The sequence below is a fragment of the Copadichromis virginalis genome, linkage group LG20, assembly GCF_057382275.1.
Source record: "Copadichromis virginalis isolate Kocher_CV1m ecotype Utaka linkage group LG20, C_Virginalis_male_GT1.1, whole genome shotgun sequence".
Classification (NCBI taxonomy): Eukaryota; Metazoa; Chordata; class Actinopteri; order Cichliformes; family Cichlidae; genus Copadichromis; species Copadichromis virginalis.
In genome coordinates, this window is record NC_140637.1 from 757,501 (window position 1) to 775,872 (window position 18,372).

General features: G+C 42.9%; 1 protein-coding gene across 1 annotated transcript in view; it reads left to right on the forward strand.

The window, feature by feature from the left end:
- The window catches only part of LOC146683881 (ERC protein 2), a 165,848-nt gene extending 147,541 nt beyond the window's left edge, over window positions 1–18,307 (forward strand). Inside the window, exon 18 of the mRNA XM_085444868.1 lies at window positions 17,039–18,307. The gene's annotated coding sequence lies outside the window, so the exon portion shown is untranslated. The remainder of the gene's footprint in view (window positions 1–17,038) is intronic.
- The last annotated feature ends 65 nt before the right edge of the window (window positions 18,308–18,372 follow it).

Here is an 18,372-nt window from a genome sequence, read left to right on the forward strand (position 1 = left end):
GGCACATGTCGAGGCTCCCTGGCTTAGGTACAGGCTTGTTGGCACAGTTTGCACTTTAAGGCAGAACGTTTTGAAGAGGATGATCACCTTTCATCTTATCAGTTTGCACAGTGACACAGACTTCAAAGGGAGCTGGTCATTTTTTACTGGCACTGCCGTATGTGTATTTCTTTGCGCGTGTGAGCTATTGACACGTTCCCAGAAAGCTGTTCCAGGTTCTAGGACTGTGTTTAATGAAGGCAAGGGCATGGCTTCAAAGAGCTGCAATCCAATCTACATGTGTAGAAGTGCACACACGCACTCAGAACACACGCACACCTCTGCTCTCTGCAAGTAAGAAAAAGTCCGAGCGCAGTCTCTCAGCCCTGTCTCGTAATTTGGCAGCACACTTCTTAACCTTGACTGAGAGATGACTGAGATACAGATGGATATCCGAGAATGTGAAACTTGTATGAAAGGCACTGAATGTCAAAGAAAAAGAACAGAAAGATACAGCATTAAAATAATGCGCACATGTGAATATGTCTGGCTGAAGTGGCATGCAAATATTGAAGGCGACTTGCTAAATTGTGATGACATTTCAGAACGAATTCTAAAGGCTAAATTACATTAACGTTAGACCTGCGGCGAACCTCATTCCACATAATATTGCTGTCATTTGTAACTTTCAGCCCATACTCTGTGGATAGCTGCTGACAGCTGTACGATTTCCAAATGGCAACTCTTCAGGATAAAAGATAAGATTCATAGCTTCGTTTTGAGATGTCGATAACTTTTTTCCAGCGGTTGTTTTTAGAGACTGGAACGTAAATGCTTCTAATAGTTCTACGATTCTTAAAGCACTGAAAAGATTTTTCTCTGTTTAGAAACATGAGATAGCACCAGGCGCAGGCTTGACCCTTACACCAATTCTTCATGCTTTAAAGTTTACGAGTGTGCATATGTTTGGATGTGTGTGTGTGCATGAGTAAGTGTGCGTGTGTGTTTGAACACATGCATGACTGTGTGTCTCCGGTGCCTTTGAGGTGTGTTAAGGTGTGTTTCTCTCTTTGATGTTTGGCATTGGGTTTATAAAAGGGTTGGTTTTAAAGGCGTGAATTTTGCATTGGTGTGTGTTTGTGTGTGTGTGTGTGTGTGTGTCAGCCAGCAGAGTGGATGTGGTTCACCTTGCACTGGCCACCTGTAAGCCATCGACAGAAATTAGTCTCTTTAGTCCTGATGGGATGCAGAGCAGAGGAGGAAGGGGCGGTGAGAATGTGGCAGCAGGGCTGTTGCTGGGGGTTTGAGGGGTGTGTGTGCTTGTGAGTGTGCGTATGTGTGGTAGTGGGTACTTGGGCGAACCATTTTTGAAACTGCATTTTCACTCTGCCATCGTGAGGCCGAGAGACCTGGAGACAAGGTATAGACCGTACAAAGGAACCATTTGTTTCTCATTTGTCTGTAGCGACTGTGTGTGCCTGTGTGTGCCTGTGTGTGCCTGTGTGTGTGCATGCACGTGTGTGGGTAGTACTTATTTAATGCCGGTATTTTGGCGGCATGCCCAACCTCGCCACAGTTCTGCTCTGACTCTACTAAACACGCACAACCTCAGTAAACAAATAAGTCATTAATACCAGCCTGCAGGCACCGCTCACACAAATAGAAACATATAGAACATGTACATAATTGTGCACACACCAGCAACTACGCCCATGCCCTCCATGTCCAAGGCTCCTATTGGCTGTGGGCTTTGAGACTAGCGAGACTAATGATGTGGTCCCTGTATTCCTGCTTCCTGTCCTTCGCTGGAGGACTTCCTGTAGCAGAGTCATGTGTTCCTGATTACAGTCCACATCTGAGAGCCCTGGAGCAGGACAGTTTTTCTCCGATACGTATACACTCACACACCTACATACAGATACACATACTCTAGATATAGAATAACCTGCGTGCGTCCCGTCAGATATGTGATATTGTTCAGCAGGAGCACTGAGAGATCGTGCATCTGTGTTTACTTCTCTTCTCTTTAGGTTTCTCTGTCTGCTTCTGGTTTTTCTGCCCTCCCTCAGTTTGTAGCCAGGAGGCTGTTTGCTGTGATGAAGGGCTGTCTGGTGCTCCTGCACTTTACTCACTGCCCTGCAGCTCAGATTTGGCATTAGACCTCACAGCTGTGTGAGTGATCGGTGGGTTAGTTAGTTGTGTGTTTATCTGTGTGGGTGTAAACACAATAAACACAACACTGTAATTATCAAATCAATACAAACTTTTTTCCATGTGAAAACACACACAGAAGCTTGTGTGTGTTTTATCCCCAAAATTGGACGACTACCATATTCCAACGACCCTTTAGGGCAAAACTACGCTACAGTTTGCTCGTACCTGAGCAGCCGATACCCGTGTCCATTCATTTAAATCAAAGTACAGCCGTGGAAGATATTACACTACATCTCTGTACTTTTCAAAGACCTAAACTTATATGACAATGCAGTTACAGTGATTGTTACTGTCATTAACAATCTTGGTAACATTAATAAATCCGACTTTGAGTTTCCCTCCCACATTTGTCGGGGGGGGGGGGGGGGGGGTCAGCACAATCTGCTGGCAGTTCACTCTATTGCTGGAGAACAGTTTCCAAAATTATACAGAGTCACGTAAAAGAATTGCTTCAACAATCCAACAGTCTGTTCATGTGTAATTAGTACTTTTGTCATTTGATTCTCAGAAAGGTTTTTTACTGTCTTCATGGACCACCTTGCTGTTTTATAGCGACAGTTGGGTGTAAAGTTGTCACTCCTCATATGTGGTCTTTAAAAAGTGTGTTTGTGTGTGTGCGTGTGTGTGTGCATGTGCGTGTGTGTGTGCATGTGCGTGTGTGTGTGCATGTGCGTGTGTGTGTGCATGTGTGTGGAGCCACTTTCCAAGGGGAAATTGTTAGCAAATAGCCTCCAACTGCTGGCCTTTTAGCTCTGCAAACACCGAAGGCCTCTCCCCGCATCCCCTTCACTCCACTCAACCACCACACCTCAAACACCCTCCCACTCTCTGAAAATTCACCTGCACAACAACCCCCGGGCTTCTCATCCTTCTACTGCTCCCCTCTCTTCCTTTCTCCCCCTTTCTATCTTGCTTCTAGTCACTTAGACGTTTCCATACCTATTCATCATTCCCTCTCCCGCCCTGTCTGTGTCTCCTTCACACACAGAGAGTCATTCCTGAGTGGGTAAATAGAGTAAATTGGGGCTGACCCCCAGGGTTAGCAGAGGCCATGCTCTCTTTTCATGTCAAAGCCATCTGAAGGCTGATTGGTTGATTGCAGTGCTCTCCGCTTCCAAAAGGCTCCCTTGTGCTGCTCTAATTGCCCTATCATGTGCACATACACATTCACATACTTAACACACTTATGCACACAAGCATGCACATAGATGCAGATACACACACACACACACACACACACACACACATTCTTACAGCCAAATGACTTAATTGGTGTTAATTGCATAATGACAGTAGTGAATTGGACCGGGGTCAGAGGTGACATAGGTTTGAGTGGGTACGGTGATGGAGAAAGGATGTTGAGAAGATGTGCGAGGAAAGTTCACACTTCAAGAACAAAGCACAGCAAACTTCATTCCTGAGTAGATTCAAATAAAACAACACAAGACTACAGCAGATACCTGTGCAGACACAGTATGTGTCATTTAAGTAGATCGGTGTGATTTGATGGGAAAAAGAGTTTTTTTCAAACACAGGTAAGGTTGGAAAACATCTAATACATCTGGCAAGGTATTCCAGCAGCTGGAGCCAAAAAAGCTGAGTCCTGCTCCAGCAGCGTTTGCTTTGACTCTCAGAACTGTTAGTCTCAGAAGAACGGAGCCAGAACACTTAGCACTTCATACTAAGTGAAGTCAGACAGGTATTATGGAACAGCAGGGCTATGTAGGACCTTATAAACTGGAAGTTTAAATTTGCTGTCAATTATGTTACTATGTGGTAGCCAAAACAGGGATTTGAAAAATTCATTCTTTTTATCCCTCTGGCAGCAACATTAGTTCACCATGGCCTTTATACATTGACCAGTAAAGAGAGCGTTATAGTAGCGCAACAAGGAGAAAAATGCATGTATAGGTTTTTTGGTATGTGCTTGAGACTTTATAGCTTAGCTACAGAATGATACAAAAATAAAGCTTTTTGTTGAGCTTGCATGACACGAGCGGCTTATATTTTTGACCCCTGCAGTGCTTAAAGAAACAAGCTCCACCAAAGCTTTTACATGTTTCACGACACGTTCAGAAGAGAGAGCACAGAAACCTTGTTCTAGCTTTAGATAGGATGCTAGCCATTCTGGGACTGCACTACCTACTTGATATTCATTACAGCGACTAACTGAAGAAGAGAATACTGGAGACTGGCCAATATAGCAATATTAGTCTGTATTTCTTTTTCTTCACAACTCTAACACAAGCAATCCTTGATCTGATTGCAAAGTTGGCACACAGCAGCCTTTTGTGATGTAGCGGGATGCTCTATATGCGTAACACAAGGATTCAATTTGACTCAGCCCACATCTCTAAGTGTGTGTGTGAACGCGCTTAACTATAGCAGTGCAGTATGTGTGTGTGTGATTGCCCGGGCAGCTGAAAGGGGTCTATTGGTGAAAACGTTTAAGTCATCATCATTAGAGAGTTGTTGGTACAGAGCTATGTTTTACTGAAGGACGTAATTGGCCGTCATAGTGCTGTGTAATCTTCTCATATTCTATGAAAACAGTCAAAGCTATTGGCCATAATGGCCTGTTTAAGGTGGGACCTTCCCATGTTAAACATTCAGCATCCCAGCGCGATATGGATGGGGACTGAATGAAAAAGGGAGACGAATACCAGCAGTCATATGCTCTGCCTCTGTGCTGTACCATGCACACGTATTTCCCTTTATTTTATCTCATATAAAAATACTGAATGGTCACATGTGTATATATATATACACATATATATGTATATACTAATAGATTTTGAACCTGATTTTAAGTGGATTGGGTGATTTCAAAACCAGAGCTTTCTCAAATGGAAACAATGTTGCTCCTGAGACCACCCGGGATTAATTTCTCTTTGTGAAAATGTTATTGTGTGTATGTCTGTGTGCTTTTGTGTGCGTGCCTAGATTCTGCTGCAAGTAAATGAGTATAACCGTGCACACACAACTGTGTGTTTTTCTTCCAAGTGTGTTTGTGTGTCCTGGTGTGTGGGAATTACAGAATTCCCCCATCCTTCTGTTTATAGGAGGGAGTGAAAAGTGATGGAAGGTATGGAGAGGGCCCGTGATGACATAGCCTTATGTTCAGCCCTCTGGATGTGGGCCACTCTATATTGGATCTATCTATCACGAGGCTTCACTTGAAATCTGCATGCTTCCTATACCATTCGTAGCTTGATGTTCACTGTACATGTGTTAGTCTCATCAGTGTTTTACTCATATGGTACATGTCACGTTCATACTTGTAATGTCTGAATGTACTTTGTCATACCTGTTGCATACCTGAAGTGTGTATTTGAGTGTATGAATCGACTGTCTCTGAGTGGTTTTTGAAGCACAGATGATAGATCTATGGTCTTCTCCTGGTTCTTCAAATAGACTTCCCCCAGGCTCATCTGGACACAAAAGGAGCTGTCACTCACTACATTTTTGATCTTACTGTGTGTTCATTCAAATATGTGAGCGTGTTGTTGGTAGTAGAGGGTTTGCATGTGAATGTGTAAAATGCCTTTATGTGTGGAGCTGTCACCTGTTCCTTCTGCTCTCTACAAGCCCATCTCTGAGCGAGCCTTTGATGTAGTCAACAGGAGATTCCTGCAGTGTGAAATAGCCCAGGCCAGATTTACTCAATGAAAGAGCAAGCCTTAACCACTGTTATTAAACGTCACGCCATGTTTCTGTCTCTGTCTCTCTCTTGTTCTCTAGCTCTTAAACTGTCTGTGTTATTTGCTGCTTTTTACATATGCAATGACTGTACTTGTGTACAAGTGTACATAAATGTTGAACTGAAGTGAATTTTCTGGGAAATATTTAGTGCAGTGTCAAAAGTTTACCCTCCAGCATTTTTAAGACTCTACTCCTCCTAAGTACAAGAGAGAAAAAACTTAAGCTACGTTAAAACCTGCAGCCAATCAGGTTTAAACCGACTCCAAAAGCAACAATATCTAAAAAGCAAAATATCATTTTGTGTTTATTATTTATACAGCCAACTTTCATTGTCACGGGACATATCATACTGTACTGTAGTGCAGCAAAGCTCCAGGAATTCAATATCTATGGTGTGAACCAACATAAACTAGGATGTTTCATCTTTTTTTATAATTAACTGGAGAAAAGTTCAAAAGTGTCTAAGCCTTCGAAACAAAGGTTTTTAACAAAAGTCAAACTGTGTCATTCAGTGTCAAAATAATCAGAGATGGGTAAAAAAAAGCTGATTCTCAGCCAGTGTCAAAAAGTCCTTCGCTGAAGCGGTTCCTAAAGACAAGCTGTGAAGAAGCTGATGTGGAATTAATCTGGGCTTGAATGCAGCTCATTGTCCTCTAGCACTGTTCCCACACTTGTAGGAAGAAACAGCATTCATGAATGTGACAAATGACACATTGCACTTGAAAATGACTCTTTGTAAGCCTAACAACAGAGACAGGGGAAGCATTAAGTCTTTCACACCCTCTCGCTCGTTCTCTCAGTGACTCTGAGAGTCTGACTTTAGCGTGTTATTTCACACAGGTGCTTAGGCGTGTCTGGCTGAGCTGTTGAACATGTGTCAGAGCCCAGGTGGAGAGAGACACAATGTAATTATCTCTGAAAAACACTGTGCACATAACAGAAACATTACACATATGTGTAATAGCAGTCAAACATATCTGTAATGCACCTCATGCTAATTTATTGTGTTAACCTTAAATATGGAGGCTAGGATCCAAATAACGAAAGTAAAAGAGATGGTGACAGAATTGCTCTTAGAGCAGAAGAGTAGAAATCAGAATTATGATGCAGACCTTACAGTATGTAGCAGAAATGATGCCAAGACATACAGCACCAGGGCACCTCAGGGAGCAAGCCTGTTTACTTAACCACCACCGGGCACATTTACAACTCAGCTGGCATGTGTAAGCATGCAAACGTCATCCTAGATAGCTATTGCATCTTACTCAAGATGCACATTCTTAAAGTGTAGATATACATTTAAATATTCAGGAGCTTATATTAAACATCAATCAATCCATTTTTCCTGCTTATCCAATTCAGGGTTGCTTGGAGACTGGAGCTTATCCCAGCTGTCATAGGGCGAAAGGCGAAGTACCCACTGGAAGAGTCTATTGCAGAGCTCTTTTGCTTCTTTCATTTTTCAGTCCAAGGGGGTTGCTGATGGGACAACATCCACAGACCTTGTTCTGTGCAGAATTTCATTTGGAAGTTTGGATTAAAACTAGTATGAGGAGCAGTTTCAAATGGTGAAGTGGTTAAGATAGCATGAAGCAGCGGTCTCCAACCTTTTTTGCGCCACGGACCGGTTTATGCCCGACATTATTTTCATGGACCGGCCTTTAAGGTGTCGCGGATAAATACAACAAAATAAAACTGGTACCGGTACCGAAAAAACACACCTGAAAAGACCCAGGAAAACCGAGTTAACGATAAAAACGATAACAAAATAACGCTGAAAACCGATAAAAACCCTGAAAACCACACATTTCACACCTGAGCCTCTACTCTCGCAGCCCGGTACCAAACGACCGAGGCCCGGGGGTTGGGGACCGCTGGCATAAAGTACACAGTCCTCTCTTTTCACTGTCGCTTCACAGTAGCTTACCAGCAGTGTCTGGATAAACAGAGAGTGAATTTTGAGTTACAGATGCATGGCACATACCTGTTTCATTATTATAACTTAGACTTTTAAATCCTCATATTGTCTTCAGCCAAATTTGGAATTCCCTTCACCACGAGATGGGGAGGGGTGTAGAATCACTTACATCAGCCAGACAAAACAGGATGCATGATTAGTTTGCAAAATTTGTTTCAGTGTTTATATGGACTTGAGTATTTGGAATCTGGGGGGGAATGGGAACCTATCTTTCAAGGTTTTGAGTGTCCAACTGCTTTAATATCAACTTATATTTTTAGCCCCAAGTGTTTAGGGCTAAGGGAAATAAAGAGCAAGAGGCAGTCCAAAACCAACGACTCACATCTCTGTTTTTTTGCTTTGCTTTTCTTTTCTTTTTTCATCCTGACATCTAGGTTTATGTTACAAATATTTTCCAAGTTGCCCCACCTTGAGTTATGCCACAGGACACCAAATCTACTATCCAATGTCAAAGTCTAGCTAGTATTTGGGTTGACTTTTCCTTTAACAAGGTAAGTGGAGTGAGACAGCTGTCACCTGTCATTACAGCCGACTGGCGGAGATATGTCAGATATGCCATTTAAACAGAACTACTCAAAGATGTGGGGTAAAGTGAGTGATGGTTGAAAGTCACAGTCTGTGACCTGAGAAAGCTCCTACTAAACATCAGCACATGACCTTGCTTGGGAGGCCCGAATTCTTTCAGCTTTAAGCCGATACTATTCCCAGCACAGCCCAGGCAAAATGGACCGACTTCACACACACACAAAACTACACAAAGCCGCATTTACCGACATTTCGCACAGCGAATTTGAAGAGTTATGGGAACTCTGCACACACTTTACTAAATCACTTTTTTCATTTAGTGAACTATCAGCAACTTTTATTTTTCGGTCCCGATATCAATAAGATTTTTGGGAAATCACGTCATGAGTTTGGTTATCTGAGTTGGAGGAGCCAAAATGAAAAGTGGTCCCTAACATAGCCGGCGCATCAATATTTCCACATCACAGAGTTTCATAGAGAGAATGAGAACAGGTTTACATACATTACAGTCCCAGTTCCACTCCATATCTTTCTTGGCTAATAAAACAAAAATAAGTATTTTCTAGCCAGTGCATTATAACCTGTTGCATGAATCCCACAGCACGGCTAAACGTTAGCACTGTCAGTGTCGATGGCTCTATCAGCGCTTATTTAATGGGTACAGGGTGTTTTCAGCAGTAAATATCATGAAACTGTGAGTCGTTATGTCGGAACAAATGAGGATTATTTACTCTCTATCTATGCACGGAGCCAAACCTGTCACGTTCTACGATGCTTATTTATGATCTGCTGTATCTCCCTTTATGTTTCCCTGGCAGGGCTCCCACATCGTCGTACAGAGTGCTCCAAAAGGTCGTTAAAGGTTCAAGATGGCTGAAAAAGTATTATCTGCGTTTTTTTAAGTCATAGTGTAAAACCCCCTAAAAAGTGTTTCGGGGGTTTGCAGGCATTTTATAGTTCAAAGAGTCTGTGGAACCATAACTGGCTCAGATAACTGTTTATCACCTTAATGTGTTTGTTTCTGGTCTCCTGCCAGGGGCCCCTAGAGTCTGTTTCACTGACACCCTCTCTCTGTCTTACTAGCAGTTACCCCACCTTTTTACTCCACTCTCAGGCTGCAAAGTACTCCTGACCAAAACCGTGTCCCTCACCTTTTTCCCATCAAACTTTGCTCCTTTTTCCAAATTGTCCTCTCTGGCTGTGAGACCCCTTCGTTTAGTCTAACTGCACCTATACACACAAACGCAACTAAAACTAAAACCACTCCCCTGCTGATATTCATATTTAATACTGGTATCATTCTAGATAGGAAGTAGTATAAATTGAGATTAATGTGTTATTATGATCTCTATCAAAACTATATTATTATTAAATGTGCACAGAATTAGCAGCTTGAAAAGTCATCTTATTTTTTATTACCTTCACTCTTTCCCTTCACACACTGACACAGAGGTCACGCTGTGGAGATTGCTAGCAGACCACCAAGCTTTGAGAAAGCCTCCTTGTTTATCCCTAGTATGTATCCTATGTGTCTGTAGTGTCCTGGGGCTATACTGACCTCAGGAACAGAGTCATGATTGGTTCTTCCTGAGACTGGACTTAACCTGGTATTAAGTACTACAATGCAGCTGTGCTAGCACAAAGGCACTCAGTCCACTTGACATTAGCCTCGACTTTGTCACTCTGGTTTAAACTTGTTTTTGCACTTTTTCCATTTGAATGTTCATGAGTGAAGCAGGCAAAACCGTGGTTTGTGAGAAAAATGCACACGCCTATTAAACAGAGAGTGAACCACCAAACAGAATCAGTTACGCGCTCGCCCACACGGGGGGAAAATGAGCAGTTTTCATCACCAGACGAAAAGGTTCTAACACTCGTTCAACACAAATCACATCCATGTGAACTTGTCTACCTCAAACAGCTCCTGAATAGACATTATGATCGGATTTTGTTTACACAACTGTTCCACACACACACACACACAGCTGCAGATTTATGTACACAGACACACACAAACCCAGATCTACATGCAGGTGCAGATACGCAGCCCTCCATTAAGGTAAGCCTGGTATTCCCTAAGAGCACATTGTGATCTCAGGGATCATATTTACTTATTGAGCTGATGTCAGTGACCCTAAGTAGATCTGACCAAACCATTTTAAATCCAAACCCTCATTTCTTTTGTCTCTCTGTCCAGCCACACATCTACACACAGAATTTAGAATTAGGTGGAAATGTTCAAAACCTTTTTGCTTTGTCACAGACGAAGAGTGATAATCCGCCATTTATTATTCATGCATGTTCCACCTGGTGAAGATGTATAAAATATTTCGTGTGGTCAACCATCTTCTGTCATGTCCGACCTGGTGTGAGGGCAAGTTAAGAGCAGAAACTGGACTGAACTGTGGGCCATAAAGAACATATGGAGAAACAGTGACTCTATGGGCAGTTAAAGAGAGGAAGCAACTAGCTGGGTCAGGAGTGAAAACTGATGGGTCAGTGGAGTTGATGTCATCTTGAGAAGACATCAAGAGGAGGGTGGAGCATTCGCAGCACCCTAGAAAACTACGTAAATAAACGCAGCATTATTCCTGTACCGTGTGTCATCACAAATGCAAATAAGGAAATGAAGTGATAATGATGGAAGGGAAATAGCACACTATTATTGCTTTATGTGCAGAGCAGGGCTTTCACTGTTTCTCTTCCTTCTTTTCCATCTTGCAGGCAAAGGTCTTGACACCAGCCCACTTTCTCTCTCCTGCCTTATAAAATACGATAATTACCACATAAAGTCATACGTGTTTTTTCTGGTTGCATTTGAGTGGGTTGAACCTAAAAATGCAACTGTAAGTAAGTAAGTAAGTAAAATGTATTTATATAGCACATTTCACAGATAAAAATCACAAAGTGCTTCACAATAAGATCAGCCGTCCAAGTTAAAATTAATTAAAAGCCCGTTTGTATAAAAATGTCTTCAGCTGCTTTTTAAAGGAGTCAGTAGAGTCAGCGTAAAGACAACGGCAGAGCGTCCCACAGCCTCGGTGCCTGAAAAGCCCCACGTGTTTTAAGCCTGGTACGTGGGACCACCAGTAGCCTCTGTTCCACACACACAGCCATGCATAGTTACTGATACAGCTGTAGCTACGTAGCCCTAATTTAAGGCAAACCTGTGTCTTCCATTTTACAAAGACTAAAAGAAACAAACCATTAAACTCTAGACTTGTCTCTGTAAACTGCATGCATTTTCAATTTACCTCAATGCCACCATGCACCTACCGCCATCCCACCCTCCTCCTTCCCGGACCCCCACACCAAGCTCTCTGCCTCCCTCTCACACCAGCATGAGTGAGCACTACAACTAGACTTGCATCCACTTTGGTTTTTTTGCAAATGGGGGTGAGAGGCTGTTACCGTGTCAGTCGGCATGGCCTATTATCGGACCATCAGGCTACCCTCAGATTCTCTTTCCAGATGGAGGTGAGATAGGGCTTCAGAGGCCCAGACCCCTGCAAACACTGAGATCATGGAGGCCTCTCCTGATCTCCTACCTGATGCAGATTCTTTAATGTGGGCTCAGGTTTCACTCGTCTCCCCTGCCTGGCTGGGCCTGTGCTGCTTTCAAGATGCAGGCATGTTCAGGCCTCTTAGGCCCTGGTTCTGATGGCCCGCCTCTGCTCCATGTCAAGGTCAAGCTCCGGGTCAAGGTGTTGTTATGAGACGGAAGTAGCTTTCGCGCACTAGCCTCAGTATGAAAGCAGGTACAGTAGTGGGTTGCATACACAGAGTTTGACAACCATGCAGCTGGCCCACAGTAGAACTCACACATTTCTCACACTAACATAAACACTGCCACTCACACTGTGCTTAGAGAGGAGAGGGCAGGAGGATGAATCATAGGGGAAAAGCTCAGAGATTAGTTAGAGATCAAAAAGACTAGGAGCTGAGAGATAGAATCCCATCCAGTTCTTACTGTTGTTGCACAAACCTGTTTTTTGAACTTGCATGAACATAATGCGCTGTTTTATGTACATAGTTTCTTTTTTACTGTAGGGCTTTTTAAATGATTGATGAATATGTTAGCAAGTCCCACCGGTAACCCTTTTGCAGCATGTGCTGCTCTTTTTAATGCAAGAATGCCTGCATACTTGTCTGTGTGTGAATATGTCAAAACAACCTTCGCATTAGGAACAGCTCCTGCAGATTCTACCCGTATCTTTAGTACGCTGGCACACCTTGGCTGAACCCAACTCACCACCATTCCACACAGAGCCTTCCATCATTCCTTACCGGATTAGAGACAGAAAAACATAAAGGGAGGGAGAGAGTTGGAGGGGAGGACTGCTCTTTTACGTTCTGGAGCTGGCATAGTTTTAACTGTAATTTCTGCTGAAATGATAGAAGTCTTGAAATTGCTACTATGTTCTCCTTCTCTCTCTTTGCCTGTGCTTATTTCAACCTGATCTCAATTTGAAAAGACGCAAACAGCCGGAGCAAGCAAGCGAAGCGGTGTTTGAGCAAGAGGAAAGTTCAGAAAAAGCACATGTGAGGCATACACGCTGTCCGACTCACTTACAGATGCACGCTGCCTCTCCATGGGACTTTAATGAGTTTGATACATGAGATATATTTTTTTCAACAACAGTCAACTCCACCTAGTGGTGTTTGTACTGAACAGATTTCTGGCTGCAGTGAGGAATGGACTGTTATGAAGGAAACAGTACACCAGCAATTGTTTATCTGCACTGAGTCACTTTGCCCTGAGATTGCCGGGGAAGGGAGGATCGATACTAAGGTTGTGGATACGACTCCCACAAAAGCTACAAACTCCGCAGACGCCTCTGAGATCTGGCCGAGCGCCTTTGTGGCACAAGCCGCCCATTGCTAGAGACTGTTAGTGGGTCTGCTCTGCACCTCTTGGCCTGGCATCTGTGGGGCTTGCTCACACTTGCTTTCACCCAGCATGTGTTTGCTCAGATGAAGGAAATTATGTAATTAGCCTGTGAGGGATTGTTTTCTTTTACTCTTTACCCCCCTCTCTCCCACTCCCTGCATTTACCCTTGTGTCTCTCTTTCCCTCCATCTTTTTTTTGTGCACTCACCCTGTCTCTCAGTCCTGTGACAGCAGGAGATGGTTCCAATTTAACCCAAGCCACACCCTGGCTCTCCTCCTCCGTTAATTGCCAGAGACCATCAGTGGAAGAAAATGAACACTTGTCACACAGATCCATCTAAGCTGTTGAAGAGCAGCTTTGTTAAACATCAAAGCGAGAGAGAGATGTAATAGGGAGTGGACGCAGAAGCTTTGGATGTGTGGGGGACTGTGTCTGGCTGAGTTAGACTGGGATGTGTGCTGGGAGATGGGTTCAGGGGTACACACAGGCAGTATCGGGGGAGGGAAACCTGGCATTTTGCTCTCTAATTCCAGCCGGCCTGGAGGCCTGGAGCGCTAAGAAGGGCCTCACTGTTGCTCTCTGCATCAGCCAGGTATTGCTTACATAAAAAGCAAGTGAAAACAGCTGTAGGGATAATTAGCTTGATTCTCCATTACATGCCATGAGGGCCAATAACTAAAAAATGGAGTTTTGTTTGGGTTAGAGCTGCAGCCCAACCAGGAGGAAGTTGTAAAAGTCAGGCAGAGAAAAGAAAGAAAGAAAGAAAGAAAGAAAGAAAGAAAGAAAGAAGGGGGGGTCGAGGGAAGAAGGAGCAAGCTCTTGAAGCAATTGTTGAGAGGAGATACTTTCTCTTCCTGACCACATTTGAAAAGGCTACGGTTCTAGGATGATGGGATGGCCATGTGATCTCAATCGTTTGCTTTATTTTTTCCTCCTTTTTTAGTGCTTTTGGTTCACAGCATTGTGTGACATCAGATTGGTGCTTTCAGACTCCCCCACTTTACAGTTTCACTTTTTGCACCTTAAGCATTTCCTGGGATCGGACCTTTCTTTCTTTTTTGTTTGTTTGTTTTTACCATCATGGAGCATATCTAGTCACCACTAGTGCAAGGCTCTGATATATGATAAGAGATTTCCTGGCACCAGTTTCAAGACATGAATGGTCACATACTATGTCAGGATTTACAGATTTCCTCATGACTATTAAGACAGGAAGAAAATCCCCACCCACTATGCTTGTATTTCACCCTAAATAGCTTCATCATCATACAACCAACTGACTTGCTTTATGTCTCCCCTCTCTGTAGACTGAGCTGGGGGGGTCTTTGTACTGGTAATTGAATTTAGTGTGTTTCTTTTTTCTCAGGAGTGATAGGACACCAACCACAGGGGTAATTCCAAGTGAAAGAGCAGCACTCTAACACTGGTGGTCCAAACCTCTGCAAGGATCCATTTAACAACAAGTTTATATAAGTAGCACTTAAAGACAAGAAGGAGTTCAGCCGCTTGCATTCAGACTCTGGGATTCATATCCAGTCCTCATGACGGACTAGTAGATAACAAAGCAGAATATCCGCCTCCTGAATCATTTCTACACAATGTTTCTATAAAAACAGGCGGTGTATTTAGTCATTCATTCATTTATTTATTTACTTACCTCCTTAACCTGAAATAAACATCAGATGTTGCTAATTTTGGTACTAATCATTTACACACACGTACCCATCGTCAAGGAAGCCAGGAGTGGAGGGGTGGGGATGAAAGTTACATGGGGACAAGGAATGGCTGTTTGGAGTTTGAGACCTTTATAAAGCAAATTCATGTTTAGTATTAGTACTTTCATTTTTTCCTCCTAGTAATGATGGCAGGGAATCGGATGTGTTGGATGAGTTGTTAACGTTTGGTTATCAGTAGTTGCTCTTTGAAGATTCGGGTCAGTGTTTGCATATTATTCTGCAGTTTATCACATTCCAACACTTTTACCGTTTTCATTTTGCCAGACCGTTACACAAAACCATTTTCTCTTCCTGCACATGTCTTTGCCACTTTCTGGCAAACATCAAATTCTCAGCTCATCCTGCTTTTTTTCCTTTTTTTGCATTACTGCATAAGGAAATATCTGCAAGTTGTTTCTGTTACACATCATTCAAGCAATGGAAGAACATCTGCTGGAACAAGTAATTTAAGGGGCATATAAAGAGCAACTATAGACTCGGTGACAGTTACTACCTCACTAAGCTGAAATGCAGTGAACACGCAGGTGACTTTTCTTTGGGTGGATTTAGCTGTAAAAAAAGAAACTTTGTCCTTTTGGCACAAAAGGCTTTAAGCGCCCTGTCAGAGCCATCTGAGCTCACTCAATTATCCCACGCGTGGTCCTGTCTGACACAATATGCTTTGCTTTATCACATTCATAAAGCTGCAAAAAAAAGAAATGAAGAAGTCGTGACCACAAAGGCAACACTTCAAATAAGGAACAAAAAGTTTCGTATGATTTTAACACTCTGTCACAACATGCTGACATGTTAAATAATCACAGGTCGATAAGCATACACACATTCATGACCACATAGCAACACACTTCCTCATTAACAGCATGAACGCAGGCGTCGCATGTGAGTTTGTGTAGTGAATGCGTCTGTTGTCTGGAGGTAGTGAGGTGCTGACAGAGAAGAAAGAGGAGCAGTCTTCAAACACATCCACGGGCAGGTCGTGCGCTCCGTTATGCCCTGCCGGGGGCCATATTTGTTGATTCTTGGGCCTCCAAATCATTAATTTAAGTGCAAAGAAACCTGAGAATGGCCTCGAACCCACCTAGGCAAATTCTCACATACACACACATGCACATATTTATTTGGTAAAACTTACATCCAAGAACAGCTACGTGTACACATGCTCACATACACACCCTGCATTGCATAACAAATGATTTCACTTTAATTGCTATTCCTGTTTATTTACTTCTGCCTGTAATGGATGGTCCTTTTTTTTTTTTGCTGAGCAGCCAATCACAGTGAGGCAGAAAAAGTGTGAGCTGCCCAGCAAATCTGGAACAATTACTTGTAATTTGACATTTCTCTTCATACGCAGCATACACCAACCCAGGATGCGACAGTTAATTACCATTAATTGCAACTTAAGTGTTTTGGGATCTTTATGTATTTACCTGTGCATATGTCTAAGTTTGTCTTGAAGTTCCTTCACTATGCCTCCCTGATGACTGATGATAATGTCTTCAGTGATTGGTGGTTATTTTCGGGCCTGTTTGCTCAGCCAATGAGGCGCCCCCAGCGTACCAGACATACATCATTGTTTCACAGCCCTCAGGAAAGAAGTGAGTTGTTACTGACTGCTGTGCGGCCTGAGTAACAGACACATTCCAATAGGGGTTTTTTCTTTTTATTAATGAGCACTTGATGTTTGAGTTGCTGCCAGCTGCATTTAGGGAATTCTTAAGGAGCTCTGGAGACTTGCCAGACAGTTACAGGAAGAAAATGGTCAAGCTATAGCGTAAAAAACACGAAATGTCCACACTGGACTATTGTCTGCGGTCTGTTTGTCCAGCAACGTGATGTAACCTCTTTGGAGATCACCGTAGAAATTAAAAACAACCTAACGTCACCGACTAGAAAATGCATTTTCACACACCTATGTGACACAGAGAGTTTAGCTTTTGTTTGTTTTGTTTGTCGTATTCTTTGCATTTTACATGTTTTACTCACTTTGTTCTCAATGTTTCTTCTCACAGCTCGTGGAATCAGATACCAGGCATCAGCTACAAGAACACAGATACACCGGCTCATATATCCTTCACCATCGAGACCACCAGACCTGATTAAACACAGATATAAATGCACACTCAAGCACCCACCATTGCACTTGGATTCTGGTGAAGTTTTCAGATGGGCAGAAATGAGTTATTCTAGCAACTGGTATGCAGTGGCCCACAGAAGACCTGGGAACACTGTGTGTGCACCTCATCAGAACATCTGGCATGAGTGTGGCAAGCGGTCCACTGCCTTCATTTCTCCAGCTTTCTTCAGTTGGAAGCTGGATTTATTTTACAGTACCGTGGTGCTACAGAGTCCTGGCTTCTCATCAACCGTCCCCCAAACGACTGTTGACTATGAGTGCGGCCGAGCTGAGCCAGAGGAACTCATGCCAGCTCTAGACTCTTTTATGGTAGCACGAAAAGTATTCACGTTTGCAGCTAAATATCAGACTTGTGTAAATATGACAACACGGACCTTGTAATCCATAATCCACAGAGACCTTCTCAATGTATTGTGCCAAAGGAGATATCTGCTGAGATACATCACTGAAATGACACTGCAACTGAGTGCTTTGTAAAACCACCCTTGCCCATCTCCCATTTCCTGCAGAGAGATCACCACAAAATGTTTGATGATTAGCTTCCTTCTTTTCCAAGAATAGGGTCCTTAGTTAACTGGGAGGAAAACACAGCTGACCTCAAAGCAGCCAACTTATTATAAGAAAAGTCTGCATACATTTCTCCTTGTGTTCGCCTTGCCTCCCCGTCATTGTTTAATGAACCACTTTCATGTTCTGTTTGATTTTCTACAGCTGAAACTATTTGAGTGCCACTTTTCTTCTTCTTTTTTAAATATCACAGATTCATGTGACTTATTGTTCTGATTTCAACGAGTGGTGTATTATGTTACTGTCTACTGATCTGTGAATCTGAGTGACTAATCTGATTATAATCAAGTGTCTTGCATTAATACTTTTTTTCACTGTACTGGAGCTTGACCTGATGTGATGACAATGTACAATTGCAGTTTAATTTAGCAGCATAGTGGTGTTTTCATTTGGTTGTTACCTAATATGTACAGTTTTTGTAGTGTGTGCGTGCGTGCGCGTGTGTGTGGTTTTGTGCTACACTGTCTTCATGTGATGATATGAACGTTTGGGGGTAACAGCAGTCGCCCTTGACTTCTTCCACAGTGGTTTGCAGTGATCAGCCTGTTTCTGTTGTTTGAATAAAATATTGGTTTCACAAGAACTGTGCAAACTGTGCGTGCTTCATCAGGGAGACCGCAGCGTGAGCACTGATGCTGGGGT